The following is a 22,001-nucleotide window of genomic DNA, read 5'->3' as shown; positions in this document are numbered from 1 at the left end:
GCCCTGAGCCAAGTTCCTTCAATTTGTCTTAAACTTCCCTATTCTTTAATGGTTTTTATGTCATTCATCCTTTAATCAGTATACAACCACTGTCAGTGTAAAGGCCATTAAACAATCAATTTTAATTAATTAAACAGTGAGTTGTGCAGAGTTCTTAGAAGATTCAGTTAAATCAATTAAACCCCCATAAAAAATAATCATTAAACATAAATGAGTCCATATTAGTGCCTGAATAATTGACAAAACAGGACAAAAGCACAGCAATTTTCGAAAGCATGTAACACAACAGTTTTCATTAAAAAATATAACTATGCAAAAGCTGCATGATAAACAACTCAATGACAAAAAGTTGTAAGTCAGATCTAACATGAACAATTTAATGTACAAACTCAATAATTAATTGGTTCGATATCCATTCCCTCTGTCATAAGCCTTTGAATCCCAGGAGTAACTTCGATAGTTTCAGTTACAACCTTATAAACTGGAGAAAAGCACCACACAGTTGACCTAGCATGTACGCCCAGATACATTCCAAGGAAGACACCTTGACATGAAGACTTATCAGCAGCAAAATATATCATATTGTCTTCTATCTTGAACTGACAACTTTCTTCTCAGGAAAAGATTTTTCTGACTCAATTTATTACTTTCTGCTATAGCTCAGATCTCCCCAAAATAGTGTTATGGTTTTCATGTCAGGTCTTTATTGATAAAACACCAAATAATTTTATTTTTTTTCAAATGAACAAGCACTCCATATTCCAAATGAACAAAACTGATAACGAGAAAGTTTTTTTAATACCAAAATTATAAATCAGATTCTAAACATGTAAACATAATTGTCCATTTTAAAAGTGATAATTTCAGGTTACACACAACTATTTTTATTGAAGAAATGAAACTTCAGAATTCATCATTTTTTATATTATTTTTGGCATTTTTTAATAGAACAAATGGCACTAGATTTAATAATTTAACAATCAAACAGGGAATGCCTTCTTTAAATGTCAAACAGTTCTGACCCACTAACGATATGTAAGGTGATAATTTTAATAATGATGATACACTGTAACTCCAATATATCGCGGATGACGGGGTCCAAGCCACGCAACAGCGTTATAAACGGACAGCGTTATAAGTTTTGAGCTTATTTATTTAAGGGGCTATAAAAACAGGTAAAGTATAGCCTATAATATAGGTCCTGTGTATCGTCATGCTATGTTGTCATCCGCAAATACATGCATATAAACCGAATCGAACGATAACAGTATACATACCGCTTTTCTAATGTGCATATTTATCCGATAATCCAATATAATTACATCACTTACGAAAAAATAATGTTTAACATTTATGACAAGAAATATGTTTACGAACTTCGTAAACAAATTCATATGCCTACGCCATTTGTCAGAAAAATTGGTACAGTGCATTATGGGACACAGCTTTCATTGGACGAGCGCATTTAAATTTAGATTGAATGCAACACGATACATGTACAAAGAAATGTTTTATTGCGTCATATGCAGCATGTAAAAAACGTGCTTTCCGTGGACTTTCTGATAACGGGCAAAAATTTAAGTGCATCTCTGTTAACTATTACACTGCGTTAGCATGTAAATAAATCGTCAGGATTTTTAAATTTATTTTTCGTATACGTACTGAAACATTAAACACACACAAAGATATTTGTACACTGCAACTCCAATATATCGCGGTTGAAGGGGTCCAAAGATCGCGACCGTGATATATCCGGTGCGCGAAATAAATTGTAAGGTTATGTATGCATGTATATGTATGCATTAGCATCGTTATGCAATCTCAAAACACGCTATTTACCTACCTTATTCAATTATGTGTTATATCCATATGTTATTCATTGGTATAACACAAAACATTATTCCTTGTGAGTATTTTTAAATGCATATAATTAAATTTGTAATCCGAAAAACATTGCCGAGTTGTATTGTTCAAGAAAGCATGCACAAATTAGACCCATGTACAAAATGACGTCATTCATTCTCATGAAAAGCATGCAAAGCATGGGTTTTAACAGTAGTGCATTTTAACAAACTGAGGGATATTTTCCTCTCAATTAAAAGCAAGTAGTTTACACTGTATCTAACGCACACAGACTGTTGAGATAGGTCAGTATTTACTTGTGACATTTACAGTTATATTTGTGTACACCATCATGTGTGCACTGGTGCGTTTCGGCAGTTCAAAGCAAATTCAATACAGAATGGTAACACCCGAAATGACCTGTGATGTTTGACAAGAGGGGCTATTGTTTATCGCAGTACACAGGTGTTAAAGTGATGTACAATGTAAGCAAACAATCTGGTCAAAACTGGATTATGAATGTTGGATTAAAGTTGGTGAAAAAAAGGAAAAATACTAGCTTGAAACGGATTTTAATTCATCAAATTCTCAGATTAAAACATTTTATTTGGTGATTATGCTCGTCAGATTTTTGGGAGCCATAGCCGATTCGCGATATATTGGACAACGCGATATAACGAACCGTGATATATTGGAGTTGCAGTGTATTTATCAAGCATGTGTAGCATATAATAAACGATAACACACTTACACAGCCATAGTTTATACAATGAAATACAATACACGATAAATACAAAACATAAACAGGTAATCGTTTCAAATAACTTTAATTTGATAATTATACCGCTTGCACTTGCCTTATTGAAATTAGCGCACCGAACCGCTCTAATAGGGAATACATGTAATAAACACTGACTCGCGAGTTTTCACACCTTTATTGACATTACACAACAGATTAACACCAATTAGCTGTCGAGTGTCGTTTAACCTCGAATCGATTAAAATCAGTTAAACGGACGGATAAAGCAATCAAGCTGTGATCGCTGGCTTCTTTGAATTTATGAAAATACATGTAGATCTAGTTGCATAACATGGATTTGAATCAGAAATGGAAGGTCCCGTCTGTAGATCTGCCATAGTCATTAGCACTTTTCTATGGAATTCCATAGAAAATACTATGGAATTCTACGGAAATCGATGGAAATCCATGGAATTGGATGGAATTCCATCCACTTGCCAATTTTCCATCTGAAGCTGTTATGGAATTCCACGGAATCTCGACTAAAATTCCATGCATTTCCACGGAATGTATGGAAAACACCATGGAAAGTTGGACTTAGCCATTTTTTTCAACGGAAATCATTATGGAAAATAACTTATACATTTTCTTGGATGGAAATCAATGGAAAATAACTTAGAAAATTTTCGCTGGTTGTCTGAAATGTATTTGTAGTTTAATACATGTATGAATTTATTTGCATCATGTATTTTGTATTTAAAAGAAAATGCAATAAAGATAATTATAAATTTGTTCTAGAAATTGGAACAGTTCTGGAACTGTTCCATATTTGTGTTCTAAAACGTATGTTCTGGAATTGTTCCAAAACAGTTTTTTTAGAATAAATCCAGAACATTTGTGGAAAATGGCTTAGGACTGAAACTGTTCCAATAATTTCAAGAAACTTTTTAGAACATTTCAAGGACAAAATATGGTCGAGAAATTTCTAAAAATGTTTTAAAATGTAGTTCTAGAACACATCTAGAACGCTTTAAGAACCAGTAAGTTCTACAAAAGTTATAATGGGGAATAAGAACACATATAGAACACCTTACACTTACAAATAGCCAAATAGACTTCATAGTAGTGACAGCAGCAGCAGCAGTAGTAGTAGTTGTTGTAGATGTAGTAGCTGTATTAGTAGTAGTAGTTGTTGTTGTTGTAGTAGGTGTTGTTGTTGTAGTAATTGATGTAGTAGCAGTAGTGTTTTTTTATATCAGTAGAGGTTGTGGTGGTAGTAGTAGTAGTAGAAGTAGTAGCATTAACAGTTTCTGTAGCAATAGTAGTAGCAATAGAAGTAACAGTAGTAGCAGTTGTTGCAATAGTAGCAGTTGTTGCTGCTGTTGCTGCTGTTGTTGTTGCTGCTGTTGCTGTTGTTGTTGCTGCTGTTATTGTTGCTGTTGTTGTTGGTGTTGTTGTTAATGCTGTACTAATTAAAGTAGTAGTTCTGCAGATGTAGGAGTAGTTGATACTTTCAAAGCAATTTCTACAAGTTTAAATTCCTTAACCCTGTCCAAGTGGTATACACACTGTTTTTTCTCAATATCAAACTCAGCCAGTCCAGGTTGTCAAATAACAATCTATCTGATAACCCCAGCGTGTGCTTTGCATCAGATGTTGGGTATGTTTGCTGCAAATCTATTGGTTATAAGATATAACAGCCTTTTCTAATTGGCTGAATTCAAATACAGAAAGTTTACCTGTTAGATTGAAACATGAAACATGGTGGACAATGTACTGGTTTAACTTGTTAAAATAAAGTTAAAGAAATTTAACAAACAGAAGAGTTCATGAGTTTTTCCATTAAAAACACTTTCTTAAAATACTTATGTATTTATATCATTTGGAAAGTGACACGAAATATTGCTAAAGAGTGATGCATACAGTGTTTGAGCAGTCTGTCTAGGAATAGAACAACAACTGAAGGTTTGTGATTTTTATTATTTCTAAATATTCCTTTAAATTTAATCTTCTTATGACATTATTGTAGACCTTTTTATGTGATATTTGAGGTTTTAGTATGGCAAATATCAGTTTAAAAGCAGCTGTCAGCCAAATTTTCACTTAGTGGAGTTTGCAGGTTGAAAAAGGAAGTAATAAGACCTATGTGGAGAAATTAATAATGTTGAATGTAGTATCGGAATTTTATCATGCAAGGTTATAGAACTGAGGCTAAGGAAGTTTTGTACTGTGCATGGTGAGCACTCAATGCTCATTAATGGTGTTAATGTTTATTATTATCCCCCGCCCTAGGCAGAGGGATATTGTTTTGGCGTTGTCTGTCCGTCCTTCCATCCTTCCGTCTGTCCGTCTTTCCATCCGTCCGTAGCCATATCCTGGAAGTGCTTTGGCAGATTTCATTGAAACCTGGTTCGAGTATATATATGGATAAGAGGATGATGCACGCCAAATGGAATTGTACACCATCTGTTAAAAACGGGGTTATGGCCCTTTGTATCTTTAAAAAATGCTTGTTTGAGTGTCAAATATAATACTTATGTGTCCAGAAGCATATTGGCGGGGGATATCAATTCAACGTATTTGCTTGTAAATAAAAAATTAAACCAATGGAATTGGTTTTTAGGTATCTGAGTGTGCATTTTCATACCAATAGAATTACACATCATTCTAATTATAGCAATAATAAATTTGTACTAATCATACCAACAAATTAAGTTATGCTTAGTGCTTTGCGATGTATTCACTTTGTTTTTAGTTCTCTTTCTAAAGACCATTTAACACCTTAATATTTAAAACAATTCATGAATTACGTTCCCTATACATTTTCATTATGTGCTTTAATTACCATTGACCAGTTGATGGAAGATACTGCAGAGTTTGGCAGGGAAATAATCCAACAGCAAAGCGGCTCTTTAAGCGCATTTACCTAGAGGACTTACAGGGCCACAAATTCATGGTAAATATTGTCATGCCCTGGGCTAGATAAGTTATTTAATGTTAACCACCTGAAAGTATTTTGTCTTTTTGGAATTCAATATATTGGTCTAAGTCAGTTACACTTTTCTGGATCCTGGGATAACTTTAAAAGTTCTATGTATTTTTTCATGAAACTTGAAACATGAACAGATGACAATAAGGACATTTTGCATGTCATTTCATGTTGTTTACAATGCAAGAATTCTGGTTGCTATGGCAAAAAATATATTTAACAAACTTAAAATAGTGAAGTTTAACAAGTAGGGGACCATATTGCTTTGAAATCTCTTGTTATAGTTTGAATGTAAATAACTCTTTGCTTTAGACATTTTTATGATTTTTTATTCTGTAGAGCACATGTGAGCAGTATACAATTGTACCTCATACCAAAAAGGACCCGGAGGCAGTGACTGGTGTTCAATATTCTCAGAAGAAAAGGAAAATGGCAGTGGAAGACTTGGACAAACATTTTTAAAAACTAGCCTCTGTGTTAAGCCTTGCAGTCTGTGGCTGTTGACATGTTTTATTTTGGTAAATTCTTGTATAAAAAAGACCAGTTATTTATTTTGTGAATTGTATTTTGTGTTTGTTTTTTGTCTTAATTTATTTGTTTTTTTTTAATTTAGGAATTTGAAACTTGGATAATTGAATAAAGTCCATGTTCAACAGTACTGAGCATAGTATAATAAATAACAAATTTACAACAGTTGTTTATTTGTTATGTATTATTATTAACTATGCTCAGTACTTGAAAACTGGCTGTCTGCATGGGAATTTGTTTTCTAGAAAGTTGGTTTCAGACTTAAATATTTGAAGCTAACCTTCGGAACTTTTCTAGAATTGCACTGGAACACATCAACTAGAACTGAACTTCTGTTATCATACTGAAAGTGTTCTAGAATTAATAAGGAACAGTTGTTGAAAGTTAAAATTTATGTGAAAAAACTTTAGAACAATTGTGCGTGGTGATGTGTGTGTGCATGTAATTGTGTGTGTTTATGAACATACACTTCAAAACCGTTATTTCGAAGTCGTCGGGACCGTTAAAAAAACTTCGGATTAACTATAATTCGAAATAAACATTTGACAGAAGACTTCTTTGATTCTGTGAAAATAAAACGTTGTGGAAGTCGCATGGTTCGGTTACACGCTTTCTTAAAAGCGTAAACAAGTCATATAGCAATAGATTTCCACTTGTAACAAACGGAGGAATAAAAAGATCCTTTTTCTTGTTTTTATTTTTGTCTAATTACAGAACATATAAAATATAACGAATAGCACAAATTATCAGACATACAAACATATGAATACATTTTCGGAAATGAATTAACTTTTTTTTAACTAATACGCAATGTCTCTCTGAACACCAGCTTTCGCACAGACGACAAAGGTGTAATTATTGGCTTTTGACGTGCCACGACAAGGTGTGAAAATACGCTCAGTATTTTGCAGTTTTGACTTCGGATTAAAGATTGATAATAAGGTGGGAATTATAGTGTTGGGACCGACTGAATCACTTCGAAATAACGATTTCTTTGGTTTAACGAAGTTCGGATTAACAATGAAATTTTATATTAAACAAAGAAGAACCAAAATCGGGACCCGAAAAATACTTCGAAATAACGGTGACTTCGGATTATCGGTGTTCGAAATAACGGTGTTGAAGTGTATGTGAGAAAGGAAGTATACTTGTAATAAGAGAAATGTAAAATTCTACTTTTATGTTTTATATTGTGCCTTTTATAAGTTTTTCTTTTCTCACCTGTATATGCCGTCATGTTTATGGATGTGTTTTTGAATGTGTGCATGCATGCCTGTGGTTAAGAGAGTTGGTACTTTATGAAAATGTAAAACCACTCATTTTTGAATATGTACTGTGACTGCATGTGTGTGGTAAATGATTGATGCCAGATCTTGTTCTTGTTTAACTTCTATGATGAAACCTTTAGTTACATTCACATTTGTTTTTCAAAATCGATAAAATGCCTTTGATCTATAATCTGTTTTTTTTCTATTTTATTCCAGCTTTTTATTAAATTCCATAGCTTTTCACGGAATTCCACGGCATTCTATGGAATTCCACGGCATTCTATGGAATTCCACGGCATTCTGTGGAATTCCACGGACTGCGTTCTATGGAATTCCACGGCGTTCTATGGAATTCCACGGCATTCTATGGAATTCCATGGCATTCTATGGAATTCCACGGCATTAGATGGAATGCCACGGACTTCTATGGAATTCCACGGCATTTTATGGAATTCCATCCCATATCAAGTCCCTCTTCTGTTTTTTTTTCACTTTTCCATTGATTGCATGGAATCGGATGGAAAGTTAGTGCCAATACTCCACGGAATTCCATCTAACAATTTCCATAGAATTCCATATGATTCCACGGCAGATCTACAGACGGGGTTGGAGAAAAAACGGGATCCAAGGACCCCCCGCGTTATATTGGACACAGCGTTATAACGGACCGCACTATATTGGAGTTACAGTGTAATCACTTGATAATGGTATGCAGTTTTGTTAACTTTTATTAAAACCTGATCATGGTATACAAGGTAATACTTTTTTTAATGGAAATCAACTTTGAAGTATGAAAATTGTCTGTCCTCCATTAATACACATCATACAAAGTTGCTAAGAAAATCAGCCACTTTCATTCTCAGGTGCATTCAGAGGCAAACTACAAGAACTTACAAGATCAGTTTATCATGCAAATCCCATAACATACAAGGAAAGAAAGTGAACATTGGAGTGTTAGTAATTGACTTCAATCAAGAGAAACATTAAAATCCTCTAAATGCCAAAAAGCCCATAATTCAAGTTCCTGAATAAGTTCCATGCATCCTATAATCAGAGGGAATTATTTTAACACACATAATGGTGCAACATTATTTATAACAAGGAGACTTTTGTCCATTATCAAGACTGTTGGAGATAAACCAGTTTTGTGGTGTTCTAATATAATCTTATGCAATTTCATTTTAAAACTCTGTAATATCTTGATAAAATACCCCTCACATCTTTCCTCTGTTTTTTTCCCTAAAAAATGTTAATATGAAATGTGCAAATAAAGAATAGCTTGCCGATCTATCAATACAAAGTAATTAAATAATGAAGCAGATTGCATTAAAATCTGATACCGTTGAACAGCGGATAGGATAAACTTCCAACAAAGAATAATAATTATTCACAGAAAATCACTTCCAATTAAACCCCGGTGGATAGCACCCAATACATATCTCATTTGCAATTTAATGATGAAAAAAAAGATATTAACTACCCACATACATAACCAAATATCAGTGAAAGTGCAATTGATAGAGGATCCATTTCTAATCATCCAAGACAAAACAAAGCCATCCCTTCATTCTGCAAGATCCTTATGCCACCATCCCATCAAAGTAAATGGAAATGGGCTGCTCTCTGTGAAAAGAATGTTTAATGCAAGTGGGTAAAGTATTGACCCAGATAAGCCTGTGCAGTCTGCACAGGCTAATCAGGGACTACACTTTCTGCCTAAACTGGATTTTCCTCATAACAGCCCAGAATTCCTTTAAAAAAATTAAAAAAATAAAGGAAAGTGTCATCCCTGATTCCCTGTGCAGACTGCAATTTAGGTTAATCTGGGATGACACTTTACACACATGCATTAAACCCTCTTTTCACAGAGTGCGACCAAAATTATTTCTTAGTTGTTCTAATCCGGAGGTTGCAATCACATAGAATAGTCCATCTGATAATCAGGAGGTCCCAGGATCAAATCCCATTCTGCACAGGAGTGTTTTCATATTTTTCAATCAAGACATCAAGTTCTTGTACTGGGGACATGGACTCTAGTGTGTTCATATAAGCATAGGAATTGGATGCACATTTAAATTAAGCACTTTAAATTGAACTTTCAAAAATGTTGTAATTCACCAAACCTAAAATACAAAAAAATTCAATCTCTATCATCTGGAAAAATACAATAATTTACATTCATAACAAATCAAAACTTTAAATTATAAAATTAAGTATACAGATTTTTTTTTTAAGTGTATCACTTAAAATGGTGACCAAAACAAATTGAAGCTTTTGAATGTAGTTTCAATCAGATTGCGGTCCAGTGAAACAATTTTGAACTAGAAAAAATATATCAGTGTTCATAGTAATATACAAACAAACAAATGAATATAATTATACAATGACAGTGTTTGCCAAACCATATTATGTGCTATACCATTACAAATGGTCACGTTTCTCTATTGAAATCAAGTACAGTTATCATTTTTCCTGATCAACCATTAACACTCTTCAATTGAAACCATTTGTAAGTGAAAATTGGAACACCATACACATTATAACATTTCTTATCAGTGATGAATTGGGTTCCAGCAGCAACAAAACAATCTGAAGCAACAGTTAAACAAACTTTATCATGAAGTGCAAAGAGTAATAATATTACAGCATTGGTGAACAAGAGATCAAAACCCATCACATGGCATCATGTTTATGAGTTTGTGAGGGAGAGGGCAATAGTTGGACATATTTTTATGTCCCCCACTATAATAGTGGGGGACATATTGTTTTTGCCCTGTCTGTCTGTTGGTCTGTTGCTCCTCTGGTCTGTTGGTCTGTTGGTCTGTTTGCGCCAACTTTAACATTTTGCAATAACTTTGGCTATATTGAAGATAGCAACTTCATATTTGGCATGCATGTGTATCTCATGAAGCTGCACATTTTGAGTGGTGAAAGGTCAAGGTCAAGGTCATCCTTCAAGGTCAGAGGTCAAATATATGTGGCCAAAATCGCTCATTTTATGAATACTTTTGCAATATGAAGATAGCAACTTGATATTTGGCATGCATGTGTATCTCATGGAGCTGCACATTTTGAGTGGTGAAAGGTCAAGGTCAAGGTCATCCTTCAAGGTCAGAGGTCAAATATAGGTGGCCCAAATCGCTTATTTTATAAATACTTTTGCAATATTGAAGATAGCAACTTGATATTTGGCATGCATGTGCATCTCATGGAGCTGCACATTTTGAGTGGTGAAAGGTCAAGGTCATCCTTGAAGGTCAGAGGTCAAATATATGTGGCCCAAATTGCTTATTTTATGAATTCATTTGCAATATTGAAGATAGCAACTTGATATTTGGCATGCATGAGTATCTCATGGAGCTGCATATTTTGAGTGGTGAAAGGTCAAGGTCAAGGTCATCCTTCACAAGGTCAAGGTCATCCTTCAAGGTCAAACATCATATATGGGGACATTGTGTTTCACAAACACATCTTGTTAGTGTATTTTTTGTCTGGTAACCTGCACTTACAGATGCACCAAAGCTAATAAAAAGACAATAACTTTACATTTTATGCAGATAAAAAAGGAAAGTAAACTAACGGTTATGGAACCAAAAGTTGGTCTTGTTTTTAAGGTTGTTGTTTTTTTTTAATTCAGAACAAATCTAAGATATAAAACTCTAAGAGCCAGCTTCAGAAACACTGAAAACTTAATAATTGTAGGCAGCAAAGAGCTAGAGTGTGCAAAATTGAAGTGTCAATTTCAAAATAAAGGACTTCTATGAAAGCTTTTACTGATTCTTTGAAATCAAAATCAGATTACCTCAATCATTTAAAACCAAAATTTGAATTACCCAAGGATGATGTTTCAGTTCTTGTAAAACCAGGGACACTGATATTCAACTCTAGCAGTAATCTATAATCTAATACCTATAATATAAATGCATTATCATATTGCAATAGAAACACTTCAGTGCCATCATTGGATTTTAATGTTGACAATAAGAGGCAATCTGAATATTAACCAACAAGATAAATGTACATCCACTTGACTGGAATTCAATATGCGTGCAGGTTATGGGATCATTTTACAACCATGCAACAAATTTGTCTGATTTGTCAGATATCTGAAACAACAGGATCTGATAGACTTACCAAATATTTTCTCAACACAAAAAGTGGATTTAATTGGACTAAATGGCCATTAGAGATAAGTAATTTTCTTATCAGGTAAGCTCAGATAAGCGTGTTAGCAGTGTCCAAAGTCAATGAAGTGATAAAACAGATACAGCACACAAACAGCAGGGGCTTAAAAAGACAAATGAGCCAGCTCTCAGGAAAAAAGTGCTTTATGCATGCGCCTAGTGTTGCTCTTGATTAACCTGTGCAGTCCCCTCAGGCTAATAAGGGACAAAGCTTTCCACTTTTATGGAATATTTTGTTTCAAGGAAGTCTTCTCTTAGTAAAAATCCAGGTAAAAATTAAGGTTCAAAGTATTGTCCCAGATAAGCAAGTGTGGACTTCACAGGCTAATCTGGAACAACATTTAACCCACATGCATTTAGCTCCCTTTTCCCAGAGCAATTAGGCTCATAGCATAACAAACTAGCTATGTATACAGCAAATCCTAAATGTGCACTTCAAGATATCAATTAGGCCTCTATATTATACTGGGTACGCCCCTGGCTAAATTGGTAGCAGCAGCTATAAACATCAACCCAACTGAGGAGCTGCGCCATGAGCGCATGATACGCCCGTCGTTCGCCAATGAAGTAGTAAGGTAATAAATAACCCTTTGAATCATTTTTTTACTTCAGTTTATTTGTATTTGAATACATGGTTTATTTTATAAGTACATGAGCATGGAGCGCCGTCTCCTTGACATTCATACCATATCTTTTTTTGAGTATATGTATGCATTTCTTTAGAGGATATGGAGTTGAAGTAAACCTGTTATAGATATTTTGACGAATAATAAAAGAGAAATGTAGATGGGTAAGTGGTAGTGTACAATCGGAATAGAAAAAAGCTCACCTTGTTCAATTTTTGACGAACAAAGTCCCATAACTCTGGAACGACAATTCAGAATTCCGTCAAAAACGAAAGGGGATCAGGGTTTATCAATATTAAGATTGTGTTGAAATTTGAAAAAAATCCATCGAAGGATATTTGAGCTACAGTAGGACATTCAATGAAATCACGAAATTTTGACGAACAAAGTCCCATAACTCTGGAACGACAATTCAGAATTCCGTCAAAAACGAAAGGGGATCAGGGTTTATCAATATTAAGATTGTGTTGAAATTTGAAAAAAATCCATCGAAGGATATTTGAGCTACAGTAGGACATTCAATGAAATCACGAAATTTTGACGAACAAAGTCCCATAACTCTGGAACGACAATTCAGAATTCCGTCAAAAACGAAAGGGGATCAGGGTTTATCAATATTAAGATTGTGTTAAAATTTGAAGAAAATCTGTCAAAGGATATTTGACGTAGCGTACGACATTAACAGACGGACGGACGGACAGACGGACGGACGGACAGACGGACGGACGGACAGACGCGGGGTATACCATAATACGTCCCGTCATAGACGGGCGTATAAAAATTGATGCAACGTCAGACACGATGTGATGAATGATTTAATGATGAAAATATCTGATTATTCACTGAAAACCAGATTATTGGTACTAAACCATTCAACCATTTATGTAGCTGGTGCACTTGGATAAATGGAATTATAAAAATCCCACTGTTTATTCCAAACTGTCCCAAAATATTGGGTTTTTACTAATTCAAATTAAATAGTCTGTGAACAAAATTTACAACAATGACCTTTTTTTCTCTTTTACAAAAGAAGAGATTTAAAACAAGAGATGTGTTTGTCAGAAACACAATGCCCCCTATTGCGCCACTTTGAAATAAAATTTCAATATATCATTTGGCAGGTTTAGAAATTATCTCCCTTTTATAGCTTATTACTTCCCTTGGATTGTATTTTTTTGACCATGAAGGATGACATTGACCTTAAAATTTGTTTCAGATTATATCCTTTAAAAAAATATTACTTCCATTGTGAAAATGATCTGTACCTGCCAAATGATATAAAATAGAAATTATCTCCCTTTAAAGCTTGTTACTTTCCTTGGATTTTGTTTTTTGACTTTTGACCTTGAAGGATGACCTTGACCTTTCAACACTCAAAATGTGCAGCTTCATGAGATACACATGCATGCCAAATATCAAGTTGCTATCTTCAATATTGCAAAAGTTATGGCCAATGTTAAGTTTTCGGACAGACGGAGAGACTGACTGACACACTGACGGACAGTTCAACTGCTATATGCCATCCTACCGGGGGCATAAAAAGACAAAATATGTTTTAGAGCAAATATTTGGGAGAAAACAATGGAACCCATATATTGACCAACCACAACAACAAAAAAAGATGTAATTGTATTTATAATATATAAATATTCCAGGCATAATTTAGGTCAAGCCATATTTAATTGTAACATAACATTTTTTAATTGGAATGTCCACATTTCTGTTTAATTAAGCAATACAATATATACTTAAATTTAGGCTCAGCTATTTATAGTAAATCTGGCATAAATTAAACAAGAATAAGGTCAAGTGAACATTTTGTAGAAACACTAATACTCTCTGTTGATTCATTTTTTTCTTAGAAGTTATTTGTTCGCTATATATACTGAAAATGAGTGCTTTAGGTATCAGAAAAATTTGCACAACTCTGAAAAGAAGCACTTAAAATTAAGGCTAATATGATAATCGTTACATAAAAAATCTGGAAACTGAAAGATCCAACAGGCAAAGATACATTAACAATCATCTAAATCACTATGCATGGTGGAGTAATCCCGAGGTACAAGTTCTGCATATTAAGGACTGCAAGTTTTCCATTGTAATAACAGACAAACATCATAATTATAAGCTATAATGCCAGAATTGCCACATCAAGACAATTAGATTCATACAAACAACGTGACAATGTTTTCAAAGGCGAGACAAATTCAGTTTGTTATGCATTACACATTCCTCTAAGGAACCACAATGACACTTCATATTAATTGAATAGGGAAAGTCACTAGGGAATGTTGGCCTACAGAAAGGCTTGTTCGAATTATATTTGCATTTCCTAAGGACTGACAAATACAAGTTAAATACTCCAGAAAGATTGTTGACCGATAAGTCAAGTCTAGGAGACTCACTTTGGAAAATCCCACACATAGTTCTTGATGTGCCCTTTTGGAGTAAATATTCCCTTACCTTTTTTTTTATTTGCAAAATACTTATGTAACTTTGCAACTGAGTAATAAATATTATATCCATGCAATGATTTGTAAGCCTTCAAGGACAACTAACTCAGGTCTGTGCGGATCATTGGGTATGAACAGTGTCTATGTCATATTTAGGTGGAAAGTGTCGTCCCTGATTTATCTGGGACGACAATTTACAAATCTTTGGTTATTAATGCATAACCAACACTTTCCAGAAACTTTGCAAGAAATTATAACCTAACACCCAATTGTTTCGTTATATCCATAATTGACAATTATTTCCTGATCATGTCCAAGAAAGCATTTGATTTCAACAAGGACAATATGCACAAATATCAGGTCAAAAGACAGATTTGACTTGCTGTTGATTTTGATGCTTTTGTCTTGACACAAACTTACAATTTCCAATATTCTTTTGCCTTATAATTCTCAGACAAGTAATATTGTGCCTGAAGAAGTTTTCTATTATAAATATTAGCTCAGGGGATTGTTGAATTAACTTTAGAGGATAACCTGTTGATTTTATATCTCAAAAGAGATAAATGAATAATTTGAAGCTGCCAATAGGCTTCTTGTTTCTATTATGGTATGCTATTTCTTTACTGATTGTTTTACCAGTGGTGTTATCAGTGGGAGGCGGTCATGGTGGTTGGTAGTGGAGGAGGTTGGCATCATTTTGGGGATTGTTTCAGTTTTGATGAGTGCACATGTGTCGTGAGGTAGAATAGCAGGAGTCTACGTACAAGCCAATGCCCTGCTGTAGCCCCATGCCCTCATCCCCGCATTAAATTGACCTGTTGGGCCATACAGATTGTAATAATATTTCTATGTCATCTCAACAAGAACTATTGAAAGAACAAGGGTGGGTAACAATCAGTTCAAATGTTAGTTCCCAACCCGGCAAGTGGTGGTGATGACAGTATAATTTAGCCCTTGCAGGCTTGCACCTTTCAAAAGCTAAATATTGCCACTGTTAAGTTTCATGGCAATTTTAAAGATTGTAAGGTAATTATAATGATACACCTACTTGTTACAACTGACAATTTTTACATTTTGCTCAGATGCTTCCAGCCATGAAAACTAATAGAATCATTACATCACAGAATGATGCTCACATATCATAGATTCTTACACCAAGTCTCTAAGCTTAATCTGTGGGTCTTTACAGGTTTCCCTCTTTGTAAAGCAGCAGCATCCAGAGCACTTACAGTGATTAACTGCCATCTTGGAATGCTGTAAACTACTACATAATTTTCATTGCAAAATTAAGTGCAGGGATGCATTGCATTTGTTAAAGATAATTAATTGCCATCTTGGAATGCTGTAAGCTACAGTACAGCCAATGCAGAACAAACATAATCCGGGGCTATGCCACGGCCAGAAATTTAGTACGGCCGTGTCGAGTTTTCACGCGGCGCATCGCCGAGGCACTCGGCATCAATCAGCGCAACGACGCCGAGTCTGTTTTAACCTTGCATACTTTCGCGGAGAAAATCCACCGCATACGTACGCGGCGGATTGAGTGAAAAGATATACACCTACATGTACATTTGTGTAGCATAGAAATCTAGATTTACGCTACTTTCATATTTATTATTTTCACGTTTTAATAAGCGATATGGCACGTAATGGGCTTTAACAAAATAATGTATGATAGTATTTTGTTTTTAGAAATTCGATTTTTTTTATTTGCATTCTTTTAAAATAATAATTATTTCCATCCGGATGGCAGCAATTTCTTTAGAAACGAGAATGCAATCTGACTAAAAACAAAACAACAGCATGCTTTTTTATAAACTAGTTTATCTATTTTGAATCCGCACACATTAAATTAATTATGATTTTAAATATTATTATAATTGTTCTTTTAAATTTCTTTAACTAACTTATCATTTAACAAGGGACAAAATTGTCACAAAACCAGGTTTTTATTGTGAAAAAAAATCTGATAAAGGGAGAAAACTAAAACTAAACTTTTGAAACAAACAAACAAAATTAACCCCCTTTGTAAGTTTGTTTTAAAAAAAAATCTATTTTTAGTCGTGGCGACCTTGACATTGGAGATATTGACGTGATTCTTTTGTGCGACACACCGTCCCATGATGGTGAACAAATGTGCCAAATGATTTTAAAATCTCACAATGAATGACATAGTTATGGCCAGGACAAGCTCATTTATGGCCATTTTTGACCTTTAAACTCAAAGTGTGACCTTGACCTTGGAGATATCGACGTAATTATTTCGCGCGACACACCGTCCAATGATGGTGAACAAATGTACCAAATGATTTTAAAATCTGACAATGAACGACATAGTTATGGCCCGGACAAGCTTGTTCCGCCCGCCCGCCAGCCAGCCAGCCCGCCCGCATTCGCCAATATAATAACCAGTTTTTTCCTTCGGAAAACCTGGTTAAAAAAGATTTTGATTTGAAGATGCACATGGACTCGGCGTCATGTCGTGGATCGCGGCTTGCCTAGGCATGTCTCAGCAGACAGATGCCAAGCTTCGCGGCGAAATGCAACTTGCCGCCGCATACTGACGCAGCTTCAACGTTCGACTCGGCATCGACTCATTACGCCTTGCCGCCGCGGATCGCGAAATATGTTTGTTCCGCGTTGGCTGTACTGTACTATATACTATTCATAGCAAAGATAAGTGTAGGGATGCATTGAATTTGTATAAGATAATTAATTGCCATTATGGAGTGCTGTAAACTATTACATAATATTCATTGCAAAAATATTAGTGCAGGAATGCATTGATTTTTTTTATCACACAGGGCAGACACAATCATAAGCAATGAAGAATGTTTTATATGAACATGATATTTCATTTATTTTCCATAGAAATGAGCCAGACATATTGGATATTTGCATGGATGATTAAAATGTCTACTGCCATTTAAGCCTGCGTGGACCACTTAATCTTGTACTTAAGTTTATGTATGTGCATTCAGCCTTATGAATTAAACACTTTTTGATTTCTGTTTGCAGTGAACATTCATGTTTCACACTTCCTTTTTCCAGATAGAAAGATCTTGAAGATGTAAGACACAATTTTATTGTTGTAACATATAGAATTGCACATAACAATACATATTTCAATTTGTTCGTGATTTATTTGAAAAATGTTAAAACCAACATTTGTATAATCAAGCTTCCCATCTGTATGGCTTTCTGGTTTCTATTTCCATGACACACGTTATGTGGGCCAATATCTATGCAATCAATAGTGTAGTTGCAGCATAACTGTCTGCAGCAGAATTTCACAGTTCAAATATGGCATTTAATGAAATACTCAACAGGAATATTTAAGAGAATTTTCAACTTGTCAATGAAATGCTATGACATTTGAACCTCGAACTGGGAAAATGGGGCCTTAATGGGGATGTGTGTGAAGTGTCGTCCCAGATTAGCCTGTGCAGTTCACACTGTCTAATCAGTGATGACACTTTCTGCCTTAACTGGATTTGATTAAAAAGAACTTGCAATAAATGAAAATTACCATAAAGGCTTTGTGAACGAGGGTCATTTAAGAGTAATCTCAAACTGTCTGTGAAATATTTAGGCATTGGTGTTGTCTGTCATTGTCAGGAAAGCATGGTCTGGGAATTAGTGATTTCTTGTCACACTCACTTAAGATAGTTTTACAACCTTCCATTTGAAACAAAGATACCATAAAATGTATTGCATTTGCACATTTCTATAAACTGTAACATTTTAAAGGTTTACAAACCAAAACAGATAAACTAGTTTTATGTATTGTATTAAACAAGTTAATAAGAGTCATTCTCAATGCCATTAAAGTTAAAACATAATACCAATCAATGTTTTTCAATAAACAATTTAAAGGACAAAAATCACATTGTAGTTCACATCATTGAACATAAAATGTGCACATATTATTTGAAATATCCAGTAAAATTATGACATTCTCAAAAAGTATTTGTTTGATAAAAATATGAACATTATTGGTTGGGAATAATCTATTTTAAGCCAACACACTATGGAAATGTATTAATGCCAAATTTGCATTTATACATAAATCACTGATATAGGAATGATGAAAATGCGGAGACAATGCTAATATGCTCATCCTATTAATTTTCATTTGAAAGCTATGGCCATCATCTTGAGCAACCAGCAAGCAAATTGACAGAAATGCAAACAACAAAGTAACAGCCTAAATTAGCCAACACACCTTGCATTCCTCATGTCCTCTCAAAATTGTCAGCAACAGAAACTAACAAGGGTCACTCAGTCACCAAACCAAGGCTTGCCTTCCAATTCTCAGAAAATACCAACACATCGGTCAATTTGTTGAGCTTAATTTGGAGAATTAAATTTAATTAGAAGAATCAACAGAACCAAGACTAAAGACTTTCAAAAGTAAACAGTTATTTGTGGCATAAGTTACAACATGCACTTAATCTTTCATTTGTTATGAACTATTTTGGTCACTACTTTTGATTTAAATTGTTAAATTTATTTGCCAAATTAAATCAGCCAATACCGCTCACATGAATAAGTATAGTTTGTTTTTGCATGCTTATTTAACTTGTTTTTAGTCTATAAATTATACTTTTGGGCAATTGGTTGTCATATAGTCTGTTGCAGAAGTCATCCATCTGAAAAGTCAGTTCGTTACATTGAGGAAAACATGACTGTATTCTCAAAATATAAGTTATGAATAATGACTTAAAATAGTAGTGATGAATAATGACTTATGAAAATCATTTGGCAAACAATACAGAAACAGAGCTGAAAGATGTAAACCCAGACACACAAACCTGAAAAAACATCTTTGATACAACAGATGGGTAGTTTTGTAGAAAACAGACGCTTTCCATACGGCACATAGATCAAATAGTATTGATCTTGTTAATCTAAAAATGTTTGCAACATACACCATTGAATATTTCCACACACCCTTTGCATGCTGGGTAATTTGTCTTCTGCTAAAATGTCGTCTGCTGAATTTCTAAAATTAGCATTTTCTTCGATTTTTTTCAAAGAATACTATCAGAATAGCAAACAGTTTGGATCCTGATGAGACGCCACGTTCTGTGGCGTCTCATCTGGATCCAAACTGTTTGCAAAGGCCTTTAAAATTCAGCTCCAGCGCTTTAAGGGTTAAAATATAATTCATTTATCAGAGATGCTATCACATATCATTTTGTTCACACCCAGAAATTCTACTTGTTATTATTCATACACTAATCATGCTTGCATTGTGAAAAATTATGCCAATATGTATGATGCAACATTCATTATAAAAGTAAAGCAGCTATTTAAAAATACATTTTAAAATACAGAGTATGTTTTTAGCCCAACTAGAAGTCTTTCTTTGATTTATTTCATAAAAACAACACACTTGTGTCCGCTGTTTAAAATACAAATGGAACAAAACATGTATTTGTATGTGACACATTCAAAATAATATATATCAGACAAAAAATTCTCAAACAGTTTAAGTTGCAAAACTGTTTTGTAGCTTATTTCTACTGAGAAAAATGAACTTTGGAAATACAAAGATGACATTTTGTATTGATGATTCCACACTGTCACAGAAATGAAAAATCTTTAACATGATTCAACCATCACATCTTTGTTCTCAATCAGTTATTTTGAAAACAATTACAACACACATTTGTTGTAGCGTACAAACAGATGACACTAGTTTAATATGATATCAGAAGAACCATCTCAGCTTTCCATCTATTTTTGGGTATGACGTGTATATTTTCTCATGTTGTAATATAAAATGGAAGTTTTATAGGAGTTCCTAAAATTACTACATGACATGCATGAATATTTTTTTCTTAAATTCATTTTATGCAATGATATTGAATAAAGTCAGAAACTAATTCACACAGCTGAACTTAAAAAAAAACTGGGAAAGTAAAAACTAAAACAAACATGTTGACAATTATGAGGATATTTATTTTATGCATTCCAGTGGTTTATAGAGAAATATCAGTGAATTAAAACTGATAATTTCACTGTTTCAAACAGTGAAAATTATCAGTGAAAATTATCGATAATTTTCACTGTTTACTGTGAAAAGACGTCTTTTTTTTTTACGAAATGTCGTCATTATCCCAGCGAAATTCTTAAGTTAAACTCTTTAACAGTGTAAATAAACGGTGAAACAAGCATAATATGAAAAGAAAATTTGTTGGATTCGGTGGAATATCGATAATCCACAGAATCCAACAAATATCCTCTATTTAAACCATGAACAGAAATGCTGGGTTCATTAAAAGCATATGACCTCAGCAGAAGTCTGTCAGTATTTATTCATTTTTTGATAAGTCTAAGTAAAAAAGAGATGCATGTCAAGCATTGCATAACATAAGTGGATTTTTTAGTTCTTTCGATGCAAATATCAATGCATACAATTATTATTATTCATTAAATACGTTCAGTATTCTTATGACAAAAATGACACAGAGGATTAATTATTGAAACTTTTATTCAATGCTGCATTTTTGTCGTGATAGCATCACATTCTATTAGGCAGAACTTTGTCCATCACAGAAATAGTGCCTCTCCCAATTACTGGCCATTTCTTCATACCTTGTTGAGTTGAACAATGTGATTATCCTAATAAGCCTGTCATTATGTCTTCCAAGACCCAGATTTCCATCAGGCTGCTACCAATTGCTGTGAAAGCTTAATTAATGCTGACTTTATGTCTGTACAACTCTACAGTTAAACACCTCTGGCAAATATATTAATGACTTGGGGATTCTATATTTTTTTAATATCATTATATCATTAACATGCTCTGGCAAAAGTTACAACCATGTTTAGTGGGGAAAAAATGGGTTTAATGAGTATGGATCTTTTACGACTTTGGAATGTTTGTGGCATTATTCAGGAAAAGCCTGTTTCAAAATTTAAGCACAAAAGCTTATTAAAGTTCCACAAAATTATCATCATGATTTTGATGTTCCCATTTCAGGTAACTTCAATGAATAATAGTTTCACATTTCCCAATAGGCATTATTTGATTATCCCATTTCAGGTAACTACCATCAACTATAGTTTAACATTTCCCAATATTTGTCAGTTTGATTTTCCCATTTTAGAAATCTGTTATCAACTGTAGTATCAGATTTCCCAATATTCAACATTCATATTTACCCATTTGAGGTAATTCAGTTAACAATAGTTTCACATTTCTCTATATTCATCATTTTGATGTTTCTGGCCATTTCAGGTAACTCAACTATATTTTCTATGTTCCCAAAATTTACCATTTTGATTTTCCCATTACAGGTCATATACATGAACTTAAGTTTCTCATTGCCCACTATTGACCATTGTTAATTTCCCATTTCAT

At 34.0% G+C, this 22,001-nt stretch overlaps 2 protein-coding genes and 1 long non-coding RNA gene across 5 annotated transcripts in view; 2 read left to right on the top strand and 1 right to left on the bottom strand.

Annotated features, from left to right (window-relative positions):
* LOC127833381 (26S proteasome non-ATPase regulatory subunit 1-like) overlaps window positions 1–22,001 on the bottom strand; it is a 272,314-nt gene that overhangs the window by 183,286 nt on the left and 67,027 nt on the right. The gene's annotated exons all lie outside the window — the stretch shown is intronic.
* The window catches only part of LOC127833382 (dopamine receptor 3-like), a 42,872-nt gene that overhangs the window by 17,530 nt on the left and 3,341 nt on the right, over window positions 1–22,001 (top strand). The window contains exon 1 of one of the 3 annotated variants that reach the window (XM_052358607.1): window positions 11,960–12,125. The exons of the other annotated variants lie outside the window; for them this stretch is intronic. The gene's annotated coding sequence lies outside the window, so the exon portion shown is untranslated. Of the gene's footprint in view, window positions 1–11,959; window positions 12,126–22,001 lie in introns of those variants that run through there. 3 annotated transcript variants of the gene reach the window in all.
* LOC127833384 (uncharacterized) lies at window positions 4,114–7,556 on the top strand. Its single transcript, XR_008027392.1, has 3 exons — window positions 4,114–4,546; window positions 5,437–5,537; window positions 5,910–7,556. It is a non-coding gene; the product is annotated as an uncharacterized LOC127833384 (long non-coding RNA).

Source organism: Dreissena polymorpha, chromosome 6, assembly GCF_020536995.1.
Source record: "Dreissena polymorpha isolate Duluth1 chromosome 6, UMN_Dpol_1.0, whole genome shotgun sequence".
NCBI classification, from domain to species: domain Eukaryota; kingdom Metazoa; phylum Mollusca; class Bivalvia; order Myida; family Dreissenidae; genus Dreissena; species Dreissena polymorpha.
This window is presented reverse-complemented; position numbering and strand designations above follow the sequence as displayed.